The sequence below is a fragment of the Diorhabda sublineata genome, chromosome 10 (assembly GCF_026230105.1).
Source record: "Diorhabda sublineata isolate icDioSubl1.1 chromosome 10, icDioSubl1.1, whole genome shotgun sequence".
NCBI lineage: Eukaryota > Metazoa > Arthropoda > Insecta > Coleoptera > Chrysomelidae > Diorhabda > Diorhabda sublineata.
The window spans coordinates 1,369,870-1,384,340 of NC_079483.1; positions in this window are offsets into that span (position 1 = coordinate 1,369,870).

Sequence of the window (14,471 nt, forward strand, 5' to 3'; positions counted from 1 at the left end):
TTTGTGTTGATTGAAAATTTTCAAAGTCTATCTTCCTCATTTGAAGTCGAATTTCAACATTTCTCATATATTTGAATGAGTTTGCATCTAACTTTGTCAGATATCGTCGATTAACATCCATTGAAGCCCATTGAAGTCGATTCTCACTTTGTGTTGATTGAAAATTTTCAAAGTCTATCTTCCTCATTTGAAGTCGAATTTCAACATTTCTTATATATTTGAGTGAGTTCGCATCTGACTTTGTCAGATATCGTCGATTAACATCCATTGAAGCCCATTGAAGTCGATTGTCACTTTGTGTTTATTGAAAAATTTCAAAGTCTATCTTCCTCATTTGAAATCGAATTTCAACATTTCTTATATATTTGAGTGAGTTCGCATCTGACTTTGTCAGATATCGTCGATTAACATCCATTGAAGCCCATTGAAGTCGATTGTCACTTTGTGTTTATTGAAAATTTTCAATGTCTATCTTCCTCATTTTGAGTCGAATTTCAACATTTCTTATATATTTGAATGAGTTTGCATCTAACTTTGTCAGATATCGTCGATTTACATTCATTGAAGCCCATTGAAGTCGATTCTCACTTTGTGTTGATTGAAAATTTTCAAAGTCTATCTTCCTCATTTGAAGTCGAATTTCAACATTTCTCATATATTTGAATGAGTTTGCATCTAACTTTGTCAGATATCGTCGATTTACATTCATTGAAGCCCATTGAAGTCGATTGTCACTTTGTGTTGATTGAAAATTTTCAAAGTCTATCTTCCTCATTTGAAGTCGAATTTCAACATTTCTCATATATTTGAATGAGGAAATGAGGAAGATCGACGATATCTGACAAAGTTAGATGCAAACTCATCCAAATATATGAGAAATGTTGAAATTCGACTTCAAATGAGGAAGATAGACTTTGATAATTTTCAATCAACACAAAGTGAGAATCGACTTCAATGGGCTTCAATAAATGTAAATCGACGATATCTGACAAAGTTAGATGCAAACTCATTCAAATATATGAGTAATGTTGAAATTCGACTTCAAATGAGGAAGATAGACTTTGAAAGTAACAATAGCTCCCCTAAATATAATTCACGTAAATCATTCCTAAACAGGTATGTTTTTCTATTGTCATATTAAATTGATATTTGTAATAATTAATCTAAACCATTTTAATCCTTTATATATATATATATATATATATATATATATAACTAGCCGAACTAAACAAAACAGCAAGGAAAATGGCCAAGCAGGACATACGAAAGTATCAAGAAAATCGAATAGAGGAGTTGATACAGCAAAACAGAGGTCTGAACATCTTTAAAAAAGAAAACGCACATAAAAAAGAAATGATCAAATTGAGAGACGGACAAGGTAACATAACAGAAGATCGAAGAGAGATACTCAAGGTAACAGAGAAGTTCTACACAGGTCTGTACGAGTCCAAAATAGACAATGAGGATGTTAGAAAAGCAAACAGTGACCATAAAAACAGGATATGTAACGTTGGCTCCGAGGATCTACCTGAGATTGAAGAGGAAGAAATTGTAAAAGCTTTAAATCAACTAAAAAACGGAAAGGCGGCAGGTGACGATAACATCATACCGGAAATGTTGAAGGAAGGTGGAAGCCTACTGATAAGAGAGCTTAAATCATTATTTAATACATGCCTAACCGAGGGAAGAATACCACAGGATTGGAACACCGCGATAGTCATACTGATATATAAGAAAGGTGATCCAAGCAACCTAGAAAACTATAGACCAATCAGCCTGCTATCACAGATCTACAAGCTTTTTATGAGAATAATAGCAAACCGCCTTGAATTCAAACTCGACGCATACCAACCCTATGAGCAGGCGGGCTTCAGAAAAGGCATGAGTACAATAGAACATCTCCACACCGTAAGGACACTGAACGAAAAAGTAACGGAATATAACATCCCATTATGGATTGCCTTCATAGATTTTAGAAAGGCCTTCGACACAGTTGAATTTTGGGCAATTATCAGGTCAATGAAAAATGCAAGAATAGACCAACGATATATTGACATTATACAGACACTAAACGACAACTCAATAATGAAAGTAAGGCTATATGAAGACACTGAGGAAATCATAATTAAAAGAGGCGTTAGACAAGGAGACATTGTGTCACCCAAATTGTTTACACTGGTGCTAGAAGACGTTTTTAAGAGCCTACATTGGGAAGACAGAGGAATTGATATATCGGGAGAAAAACTAAGTAACCTAAGATTTGCCGATGACATTGCCATTTTTGCCCCAAACAGTGAAGAATTAGAATACATGCTTATAGAACTACAACAAGAAGCAAGAAAAGTAGGCCTAGAAATGAACATTTCTAAAACCAAATTCATGACAAACCAACGGACAAACAAAGAGAGTATAAATGTGCGAGGACAACAGATAAAGAAAGTGAACTCTTATATCTACCTAGGTCAAGAATTAACATTGGGTAAAACCAATCAAGAACTTGAAATTAACCACAGAATACATCTAGGATGGGCGGCCTACGGGAAGATGCGACACGTCTTCAACTCCAACCTACCCCTCAAACTAAAAACCAAGGTTTACATGGAATGCATTCTCCCAGTAACAACCTACGGATGTGAAACATGGGTCCTAACAAAGAAAATCTTGAATAAATTAAAGGTACATCAAAGATCAATAGAACGGAAAATGATAGGAATAACGCTTAAAGACCATAAAACCAATGAGTGGATAAGAAATAGAACCAAAATCGAGGACATAGTGAGGCGAATAGGTAGTCTTAAATGGAACTGGGCCGGACATGTTGTTCGAAATAACACCAACTGGAGCGGAAAAATAACAAGATGGAGACCTTGGGGGGAGAAAAGAAGCACCGGCAGACCACAACAAAGATGGTATGATGATATCAAGAGAACAGCCGGACTTAACTGGTACCAAGTGGCACAGAACAGGGAAAACTGGAAAAATATGAGAGAGGCCTATATCCAAAGGATAGAAAACGGCTAGAAGAGAGAGAGAGAAAGAGATATATATATATATATATATATATATATATATATATATATATATATATATATATATATATATATATATATTTCAGATCAAATTCTTTGACTGAGCGAAGTAACAGAGAAAAAATAAGTAGAGATTCAAATGGCACTCCGACAACCTCAAAACTAAGACCAACGTAGAGAATGTCTTTTGTTTGTTTGAATCTATTTTTATTAAATTTCAGTTATTTTTTTTTTGGTATATTTGAATCGATTTATAATTTATATATATATGTATATATATATATATATATATATATATATATATATATATATATATATATGTATATATATATATATATATATATATATATATATATACATATATTATATATATATTATTGAAGCCCATTGAGGTCGATTGTCACTTTGTGTTGATTGAAAATTTTCAAAGTCTATCTTCCTCATTTGAACTCGAATTTTAACATTTCTCATATATTTGAATGAGTTTGCATCTAACTTTGTCAGATATCGTCGATTTACATTCATTGAAGCTCATTGAAGTCGATTCTCACTTTGTGTTGATTAAAATTTTCAAAGTCTATCTTCCTCATTTGAAGTCGAATTTCAACATTTCTCATATAATTGAATGAGTTTGCATCTAACTTTGTCAGATATCGTCGATTTACATTCATTGAAGCCCATTGAAGTCGATTCTCACTTTGCGTTTATTGAAAATTTTCAAAGTCTATCTTCCTCATTTGAGGTCGAATTTCAACATTTCTCATATATTTGAATGAGTTTGCATCTAACTTTATCAGATATCGTCGATTTACATTCATTGAAGCCCATTGAGGTCGATTCTCACTTTGTGTTGATTGAAAATTTTCAAAGTCTATCTTCCTCATTTGAAGTCGAATTTCAACATTTCTCATATAATTGAATGAGTTTGCATCTAACTTTGTCAGATATCGTCGATTTACATTCATTGAAGCCCATTGAAGTCGATTCTCACTTTGCGTTTATTGAAAATTTTCAAAGTCTATCTTCCTCATTTGAAGTCGAATTTCAACATTTCTCATATATTTGAATGAGTTTGCATCTAACTTTGTCAGATATCGTCGATTTACATTCATTGTAGCCCATTGAAGTCGATTCTCACTTTGTGTTGATTGAAAATTTTCAAAGTCTATCTTCCTCATTTGAAGTCGAATTTTAACATTTCTCATATATTTGAATGAGTTCGCATCTAACTTTATCAGATATCGTCGATTTACATTTATTGAAGCCCATTGAGGTCGATTCTCACTTTGCGTTTATTGAAAATTTTCAAAGTCTATCTTCCTCATTTGAGGTCGAATTTCAACATTTCTCATATATTTGAATGAGTTTGCATCTAACTTTATCAGATATCGTCGATTTACATTCATTGAAGCCCATTGAGGTCGATTCTCACTATGTGTTGATTGAAAATTTTCAAAGTCTATCTTCCTCATTTGAAGTCGAATTTGAACATTTCTCATATATTTGAATGAGTTTGCATCTAACTTTGTCAGATATCGTCGATTTACATTCATTGAAGCCCATTGAAGTAGATTCTCACTTTGGTTGATTGAAAATTTTCAAAGTCTATCTTCCTCATTTGAAGTCGAATTTCAACATTTCTCATATATTTGAATGAGTTCGCATCTAACTTTATCAGATATCGTCGATTTACATTTATTGAAGCCCATTGAGGTCGATTGTCACTTTGTGTTGATTGAAAATTTTCAAAGTCTATCTTCCTCATTTGAAGTCGAATTTCAACATTTCTCATATATTTGAATGAGTTCGCATCTAACTTTATCAGATATCGTCGATTTACATTTATTGAAGCCCATTGAGGTCGATTGTCACTTTGTGTTGATTGAAAATTTTCAAAGTCTATCTTCCTCATTTGAACTCGAATTTCAACATTTCTCATATAATTGAATGAGTTTGCATCTAACTTTGTCAGATATCGTCGATTTACATTCATTGAAGCCCATTGAAGTCGATTCTCACTTTGCGTTTATTGAAAATTTTCAAAGTCTATCTTCCTCATTTGAGGTCGAATTTCAACATTTCTCATATATTTGAATGAGTTTGCATCTAACTTTATCAGATATCGTCGATTTACATTCATTGAAGCCCATTGAGGTCGATTCTCACTTTGTGTTGATTGAAAATTTTCAAAGTCTATCTTCCTCATTTGAAGTCGAATTTCAACATTTCTCATATATTTGAATGAGTTTGCATCTAACTTTGTCAGATATCGTCGATTTACATTCATTGAAGCCCATTGAAGTCGATTCTCACTTTGTGTTGATTGAAAATTTTCAAAGTCTATCTTCCTCATTTGAAGTCGAATTTTAACATTTCTCATATATTTGAATGAGTTCGCATCTAACTTTATCAGATATCGTCGATTTACATTTATTGAAGCCCATTGAGGTCGATTGTCACTTTGTGTTGATTGAAAATTTTCAAAGTCTATCTTCCTCATTTGAAGTCGAATTTCAACATTTCTCATATATTTGAATGAGTTTGCATCTAACTTTGTCAGATATCGTCGATTTACATTTATTGAAGCCCATTGAGGTCGATTGTCACTTTGTGTTGATTGAAAATTTTCAAAGTCTATCTTCCTCATTTGAAGTCGAATTTCAACATTTCTCATATATTTGAATGAGTTTGCATCTAACTTTGTCAGATATCGTCGATTTACATTCATTGAAGCCCATTGAAGTCGATTCTCACTTTGTGTTGATTGAAAATTTTAAAGTCTATCTTCCTCATTTGAAGTCGAATTTCAACATTTCTCATATATTTGAATGAGTTCGCATCTAACTTTGTCAGATATCGTCGATTTACATTAATTGAAGCCTATTGAAGTCGATTCTCACTTTGCGTTTATTGAAAATTTTCAAAGTCTATCTTCCTCATTTGAACTCGAATTTTAACATTTCTCATATATTTGAATGAGTTTGCATCTAACTTTGTCAGATATCGTCGATTTACATTCATTGAAGCCCATTGAAGTCGATTCTCACTTTGTGTTGATTGAAAATTTTCAAAGTCTATCTTCCTCATTTGAAGTCGAATTTCAACATTTCTCATATATTTGCATGAGTTTGCATCTGACTTTGTCAGATATCGTCGATTTACATTTATTGAAGCCCATTGAGGTCGATTGTCACTTTATGTTGATTGAAAATTTTCAAAGTCTATCTTCCTCATTTGAAGTCGAATTTTAACATTTCTCATATATTTGAATGAGTTTGCATCTAACTTTGTCAGATATCGTCGATTTACATTAATTGAAGCCTATTGAAGTCGATTCTCACTTTGCGTTTATTGAAAATTTTCAAAGTCTATCTTCCTCATTTGAAGTCGAATTTCAACATTTCTCATATATTTGCATGAGTTCGCATCTAACTTTATCAGATATCGTCGATTTACATTTATTGAAGCCCATTGAGGTCGATTGTCACTTTATGTTGATTGAAAATTTTCAAAGTCTATCTTCCTCATTTGAAGTCGAATTTTAACATTTCTCATATATTTGAATGAGTTTGCATCTAACTTTGTCAGATATCGTCGATTTACATTCATTGAAGCCCATTGAAGTCGATTCTCACTTTGTGTTGATTGAAAATTTTCAAAGTCTCTCTTCCTCATTTGAAGTCGAATTTCAACATTTCTCATATAATTGAATGAGTTTGCATCTAACTTTGTCAGATATCGTCGATTTACATTCATTGAAGCCCATTGAAGTCGATTCTCACCTTGCGTTTATTGAAAATCTTCAAAGTCTATCTTCCTCATTTGAAGTCGAATTTCAACATTTCTCATATATTTGAATGAGTTCGCATCTAACTGTATCAGATATCGTCGATTTACATTTATTGAAGCCCATTGAGGTCGATTGTCACTTTGTGTTGATTGAAAATTTTCAAAGTCTATCTTCCTCATTTGAACTCGAATTTTAACATTTCTCATATATTTGGATGAGTTTGCATCTAACTTTGTCAGATATCGTCGATTTACATTCATTGAAGCCCATTGAAGTCGATTCTCACTTTGTGTTGATTGAAAATTTTCAAAGTCTATCTTCCTCATTTGAAGTCGAATTTCAACATTTCTCATATATTTGCATGAGTTCGCATCTAACTTTATCAGATATCGTCGATTTACATTTATTGAAGCCCATTGAGGTCGATTGTCACTTTATGTTGATTGAAAATTTTCAAAGTCTATCTTCCTCATTTGAAGTCGAATTTTAACATTTCTCATATATTTGAATGAGTTTGCATCTAACTTTGTCAGATATCGTCGATTTACATTCATTGAAGCCCATTGAAGTCGATTCTCACTTTGTGTTGATTGAAAATTTTCAAAGTCTCTCTTCCTCATTTGAAGTCGAATTTTAACATTTCTCATATATTTGAATGAGTTTGCATCTAACTTTGTCAGATATCGTCGATTTACATTAATTGAAGCCTATTGAAGTCGATTCTCACTTTGCGTTTATTGAAAATTTTCAAAGTCTATCTTCCTCATTTGAAGTCGAATTTCAACATTTCTCATATATTTGCATGAGTTCGCATCTAACTTTATCAGATATCGTCGATTTACATTTATTGAAGCCCATTGAGGTCGATTGTCACTTTATGTTGATTGAAAATTTTCAAAGTCTATCTTCCTCATTTGAAGTCGAATTTTAACATTTCTCATATATTTGAATGAGTTTGCATCTAACTTTGTCAGATATCGTCGATTTACATTCATTGAAGCCCATTGAAGTCGATTCTCACTTTGTGTTGATTGAAAATTTTCAAAGTCTCTCTTCCTCATTTGAAGTCGAATTTCAACATTTCTCATATAATTGAATGAGTTTGCATCTAACTTTGTCAGATATCGTCGATTTACATTCATTGAAGCCCATTGAAGTCGATTCTCACCTTGCGTTTATTGAAAATCTTCAAAGTCTATCTTCCTCATTTGAAGTCGAATTTCAACATTTCTCATATATTTGAATGAGTTCGCATCTAACTGTATCAGATATCGTCGATTTACATTTATTGAAGCCCATTGAGGTCGATTGTCACTTTATGTTGATTGAAAATTTTCAAAGTCTATCTTCCTCATTTGAAGTCGAATTTCAACATTTCTCATATATTTGAATGAGTTTGCATCTAACTTTGTCAGATATCGTCGATTTACATTCATTGAAGCCCATTGAAGTCGATTCTCACTTTGTGTTGATTGAAAATTTTCAAAGTCTATCTTCCTCATTTGAAGTCGAATTTCAACATTTCTCATATATTTGCATGAGTTCGCATCTAACTTTATCAGATATCGTCGATTTACATTTATTGAAGCCCATTGAGGTCGATTGTCACTTTATGTTGATTGAAAATTTTCAAAGTCTATCTTCCTCATTTGAAGTCGAATTTTAACATTTCTCATATATTTGAATGAGTTTGCATCTAACTTTGTCAGATTACGTCGATTTACATTCATTGAAGCCCATTGAAGTCGATTCTCACTTTGTGTTGATTGAAAATTTTCAAAGTCTCTCTTCCTCATTTGAAGTCGAATTTCAACATTTCTCATATAATTGAATGAGTTTGCATCTAACTTTGTCAGATATCGTCGATTTACATTCATTGAAGCCCATTGAAGTCGATTCTCACCTTGCGTTTATTGAAAATCTTCAAAGTCTATCTTCCTCATTTGAAGTCGAATTTCAACATTTCTCATATATTTGAATGAGTTCGCATCTAACTGTATCAGATATCGTCGATTTACATTTATTGAAGCCCATTGAGGTCGATTGTCACTTTGTGTTGATTGAAAATTTTCAAAGTCTATCTTCCTCATTTGAAGTCGAATTTTAACATTTCTCATATATTTGAATGAGTTTGCATCTAACTTTGTCAGATATCGTCGATTTACATTCATTGAAGCCCATTGAAGTCGATTCTCACTTTGTGTTGATTGAAAATTTTCAAAGTCTCTCTTCCTCATTTCAAGTCGAATTTTAACATTTCTCATATATTTGAATGAGTTTGCATCTAACTTTGTCAGATATCGTCGATTTACATTAATTGAAGCCTATTGAAGTCGATTCTCACTTTGCGTTTATTGAAAATTTTCAAAGTCTATCTTCCTCATTTGAAGTCGAATTTCAACATTTCTCATATATTTGCATGAGTTCGCATCTAACTTTATCAGATATCGTCGATTTACATTTATTGAAGCCCATTGAGGTCGATTGTCACTTTATGTTGATTGAAAATTTTCAAAGTCTATCTTCCTCATTTGAAGTCGAATTTTAACATTTCTCATATATTTGAATGAGTTTGCATCTAACTTTGTCAGATATCGTCGATTTACATTCATTGAAGCCCATTGAAGTCGATTCTCACTTTGTGTTGATTGAAAATTTTCAAAGTCTCTCTTCCTCATTTGAAGTCGAATTTTAACATTTCTCATATATTTGAATGAGTTTGCATCTAACTTTGTCAGATATCGTCGATTTACATTCATTGAAGCCCATTGAAGTCGATTCTCACTTTGTGTTGATTGAAAATTTTCAAAGTCTCTCTTCCTCATTTGAAGTCGAATTTCAACATTTCTCATATAATTGAATGAGTTTGCATCTAACTTTGTCAGATATCGTCGATTTACATTCATTGAAGCCCATTGAAGTCGATTCTCACCTTGCGTTTATTGAAAATCTTCAAAGTCTATCTTCCTCATTTGAAGTCGAATTTCAACATTTCTCATATATTTGAATGAGTTCGCATCTAACTGTATCAGATATCGTCGATTTACATTTATTGAAGCCCATTGAGGTCGATTGTCACTTTATGTTGATTGAAAATTTTCAAAGTCTATCTTCCTCATTTGAAGTCGAATTTCAACATTTCTCATATATTTGAATGAGTTTGCATCTAACTTTGTCAGATATCGTCGATTTACATTCATTGAAGCCCATTGAAGTCGATTCTCACTTTGTGTTGATTGAAAATTTTCAAAGTCTATCTTCCTCATTTGAAGTCGAATTTCAACATTTCTCATATATTTGCATGAGTTCGCATCTAACTTTATCAGATATCGTCGATTTACATTTATTGAAGCCCATTGAGGTCGATTGTCACTTTATGTTGATTGAAAATTTTCAAAGTCTATCTTCCTCATTTGAAGTCGAATTTTAACATTTCTCATATATTTGAATGAGTTTGCATCTAACTTTGTCAGATTACGTCGATTTACATTCATTGAAGCCCATTGAAGTCGATTCTCACTTTGTGTTGATTGAAAATTTTCAAAGTCTCTCTTCCTCATTTGAAGTCGAATTTCAACATTTCTCATATAATTGAATGAGTTTGCATCTAACTTTGTCAGATATCGTCGATTTACATTCATTGAAGCCCATTGAAGTCGATTCTCACCTTGCGTTTATTGAAAATCTTCAAAGTCTATCTTCCTCATTTGAAGTCGAATTTCAACATTTCTCATATATTTGAATGAGTTCGCATCTAACTGTATCAGATATCGTCGATTTACATTTATTGAAGCCCATTGAGGTCGATTGTCACTTTGTGTTGATTGAAAATTTTCAAAGTCTATCTTCCTCATTTGAACTCGAATTTTAACATTTCTCATATATTTGAATGAGTTTGCATCTAACTTTGTCAGATATCGTCGATTTACATTCATTGAAGCCCATTGAAGTAGATTCTCACTTTGTGTTGATTGAAAATTTTCAAAGTCTATCTTCCTCATTTGAAGTCGAATTTTAACATTTCTCATATATTTGAATGAGTTTGCATCTAACTTTGTCAGATATCGTCGATTTACATTAATTGAAGCCTATTGAAGTCGATTCTCACTTTGCGTTTATTGAAAATTTTCAAAGTCTATCTTCCTCATTTGAAGTCGAATTTCAACATTTCTCATATATTTGAATGAGTTTGCATCTAACTTTGTCAGATATCGTCGATTTACATTCATTGAAGCCCATTGAAGTCGATTCTCACTTTGTGTTGATTGAAAATTTTCAAAGTCTATCTTCCTCATTTGAAGTCGAATTTCAACATTTCTCATATATTTGCATGAGTTCGCATCTAACTTTATCAGATATCGTCGATTTACATTTATTGAAGCCCATTGAGGTCGATTGTCACTTTATGTTGATTGAAAATTTTCAAAGTCTATCTTCCTCATTTGAAGTCGAATTTTAACATTTCTCATATATTTGAATGAGTTTGCATCTAACTTTGTCAGATATCGTCGATTTACATTAATTGAAGCCTATTGAAGTCGATTCTCACTTTGCGTTTATTGAAAATTTTCAAAGTCTATCTTCCTCATTTGAAGTCGAATTTCAACATTTCTCATATATTTGAATGAGTTTGCATCTAACTTTGTCAGATATCGTCGATTTACATTCATTGAAGCCCATTGAAGTCGATTCTCACTTTGTGTTGATTGAAAATTTTCAAAGTCTATCTTCCTCATTTGAAGTCGAATTTCAACATTTCTCATATATTTGCATGAGTTCGCATCTAACTTTATCAGATATCGTCGATTTACATTTATTGAAGCCCATTGAGGTCGATTGTCACTTTATGTTGATTGAAAATTTTCAAAGTCTATCTTCCTCATTTGAAGTCGAATTTTAACATTTCTCATATATTTGAATGAGTTTGCATCTAACTTTGTCAGATATCGTCGATTTACATTCATTGAAGCCCATTGAAGTCGATTCTCACTTTGTGTTGATTGAAAATTTTCAAAGTCTATCTTCCTCATTTGAAGTCGAATTTCAACATTTCTCATATATTTGAATGAGTTTGCATCTAACTTTGTCAGATATCGTCGATTTACATTCATTGAAGCCCATTGAAGTCGATTCTCACTTTGTGTTGATTGAAAATTTTCAAAGTCTATCTTCCTCATTTGAAGTCGAATTTCAACATTTCTCATATATTTGCATGAGTTCGCATCTAACTTTATCAGATATCGTCGATTTACATTTATTGAAGCCCATTGAGGTCGATTGTCACTTTATGTTGATTGAAAATTTTCAAAGTCTATCTTCCCCATTTGAAGTCGAATTTTAACATTTCTCATATATTTGAATGAGTTCGCATCTAACTTTATCAGATATCGTCGATTTACATTAATTGAAGCCTATTGAAGTCGATTCTCACTTTGCGTTTATTGAAAATTTTCAAAGTCTATCTTCCTCATTTGAAGTCGAATTTCAACATTTCTCATATATTTGAATGAGTTTGCATCTAACTTTGTCAGATATCGCCGATTTACATTCATTGAAGCCCATTGAAGTCGATTCTCACTTTGTGTTGATTGAAAATTTTCAAAGTCTATCTTCCTCATTTGAAGTCGAATTTCAACATTTCTCATATATTTGCATGAGTTCGCATCTAACTTTATCAGATATCGTCGATTTACATTTATTGAAGCCCATTGAGGTCGATTGTCACTTTATGTTGATTGAAAATTTTCAAAGTCTATCTTCCTCATTTGAAGTCGAATTTTAACATTTCTCATATATTTGAATGAGTTTGCATCTAACTTTGTCAGATATCGTCGATTTACATTCATTGAAGCCCATTGGAGTCGATTCTCACTTTGTGTTGATTGAAAATTTTCAAAGTCTATCTTCCTCATTTGAAGTCGAAATTCAACATTTCTCATATATTTGAATGAGTTCGCATCTAACTTTATCAGATATCGTCGATTTACATTTATTGAAGCCCATTGAGGTCGATTGTCACTTTATGTTGATTGAAAATTTTCAAAGTCTATCTTCCTCATTTGAAGTCGAATTTTAACATTTCTCATATATTTGAATGAGTTTGCATCTAACTTTGTCAGATATCGTCGATTTACATTCATTGAAGCCCATTGAAGTCGATTCTCACTTTGTGTTGATTGAAAATTTTCAAAGTCTATCTTCCTCATTTGAAGTCGAAATTCAACATTTCTCATATATTTGAATGAGTTCGCATCTAACTTTATCAGATATCGTCGATTTACATTTATTGAAGCCCATTGAGGTCGATTGTCACTTTATGTTGATTGAAAATTTTCAAAGTCTATCTTCCTCATTTGAAGTCGAATTTTAACATTTCTCATATATTTGAATGAGTTTGCATCTAACTTTGTCAGATATCGTCGATTTACATTCATTGAAGCCCATTGAAGTCGATTCTCACTTTGTGTTGATTGAAAATTTTCAAAGTCTATCTTCCTCATTTGAAGTCGAAATTCAACATTTCTCATATATTTGAATGAGTTCGCATCTAACTTTATCAGATATCGTCGATTTACATTTATTGAAGCCCATTGAGGTCGATTGTCACTTTATGTTGATTGAAAATTTTCAAAGTCTATCTTCCTCATTTGAAGTCGAATTTTAACATTTCTCATATATTTGAATGAGTTTGCATCTAACTTTGTCAGATATCGTCGATTTACATTCATTGAAGCCCATTGAAGTCGATTCTCACTTTGTGTTGATTGAAAATTTTCAAAGTCTATCTTCCTCATTTGAAGTCGAAATTCAACATTTCTCATATATTTGAATGAGTTTGCATCTAACTTTGTCAGATATCGTCGATTTACATTCATTGAAGCCCATTGAAGTCGATTCTCACTTTGTGTTGATTGAAAATTTTCAAAGTCTATCTTCCTCATTTGAAGTCGAAATTCAACATTTCTCATATATTTGAATGAGTTTGCATCTAACTTTGTCAGATATCGTCGATTTACATTCATTGAAGCCCATTGAGGTCGATTCTCACTTTGTGTTGATTGAAAATTTTCAAAGTCTCTCTTCCTCATTTGAAGTCGAATTTCAACATTTCTCATATAATTGAATGAGTTTGCATCTAACTTTGTCAGATATCGTCGATTTACATTCATTGAAGCCCATTGAAGTCGATTCTCACCTTGCGTTTATTGAAAATCTTCAAAGTCTATCTTCCTCATTTGAAGTCGAATTTCAACATTTCTCATATATTTGAATGAGTTCGCATCTAACTGTATCAGATATCGTCGATTTACATTTATTGAAGCCCATTGAGGTCGATTGTCACTTTGTGTTGATTGAAAATTTTCAAAGTCTATCTTCCTCATTTGAACTCGAATTTTAACATTTCTCATATATTTGAATGAGTTTGCATCTAACTTTGTCAGATATCGTCGATTTACATTCATTGAAGCCCATTGAAGTAGATTCTCACTTTGTGTTGATTGAAAATTTTCAAAGTCTATCTTCCTCATTTGAAGTCGAATTTTAACATTTCTCATATATTTGAATGAGTTTGCATCTAACTTTGTCAGATATCGTCGATTTACATTAATTGAAGCCTATTGAAGTCGATTCTCACTTTGCGTTTATTGAAA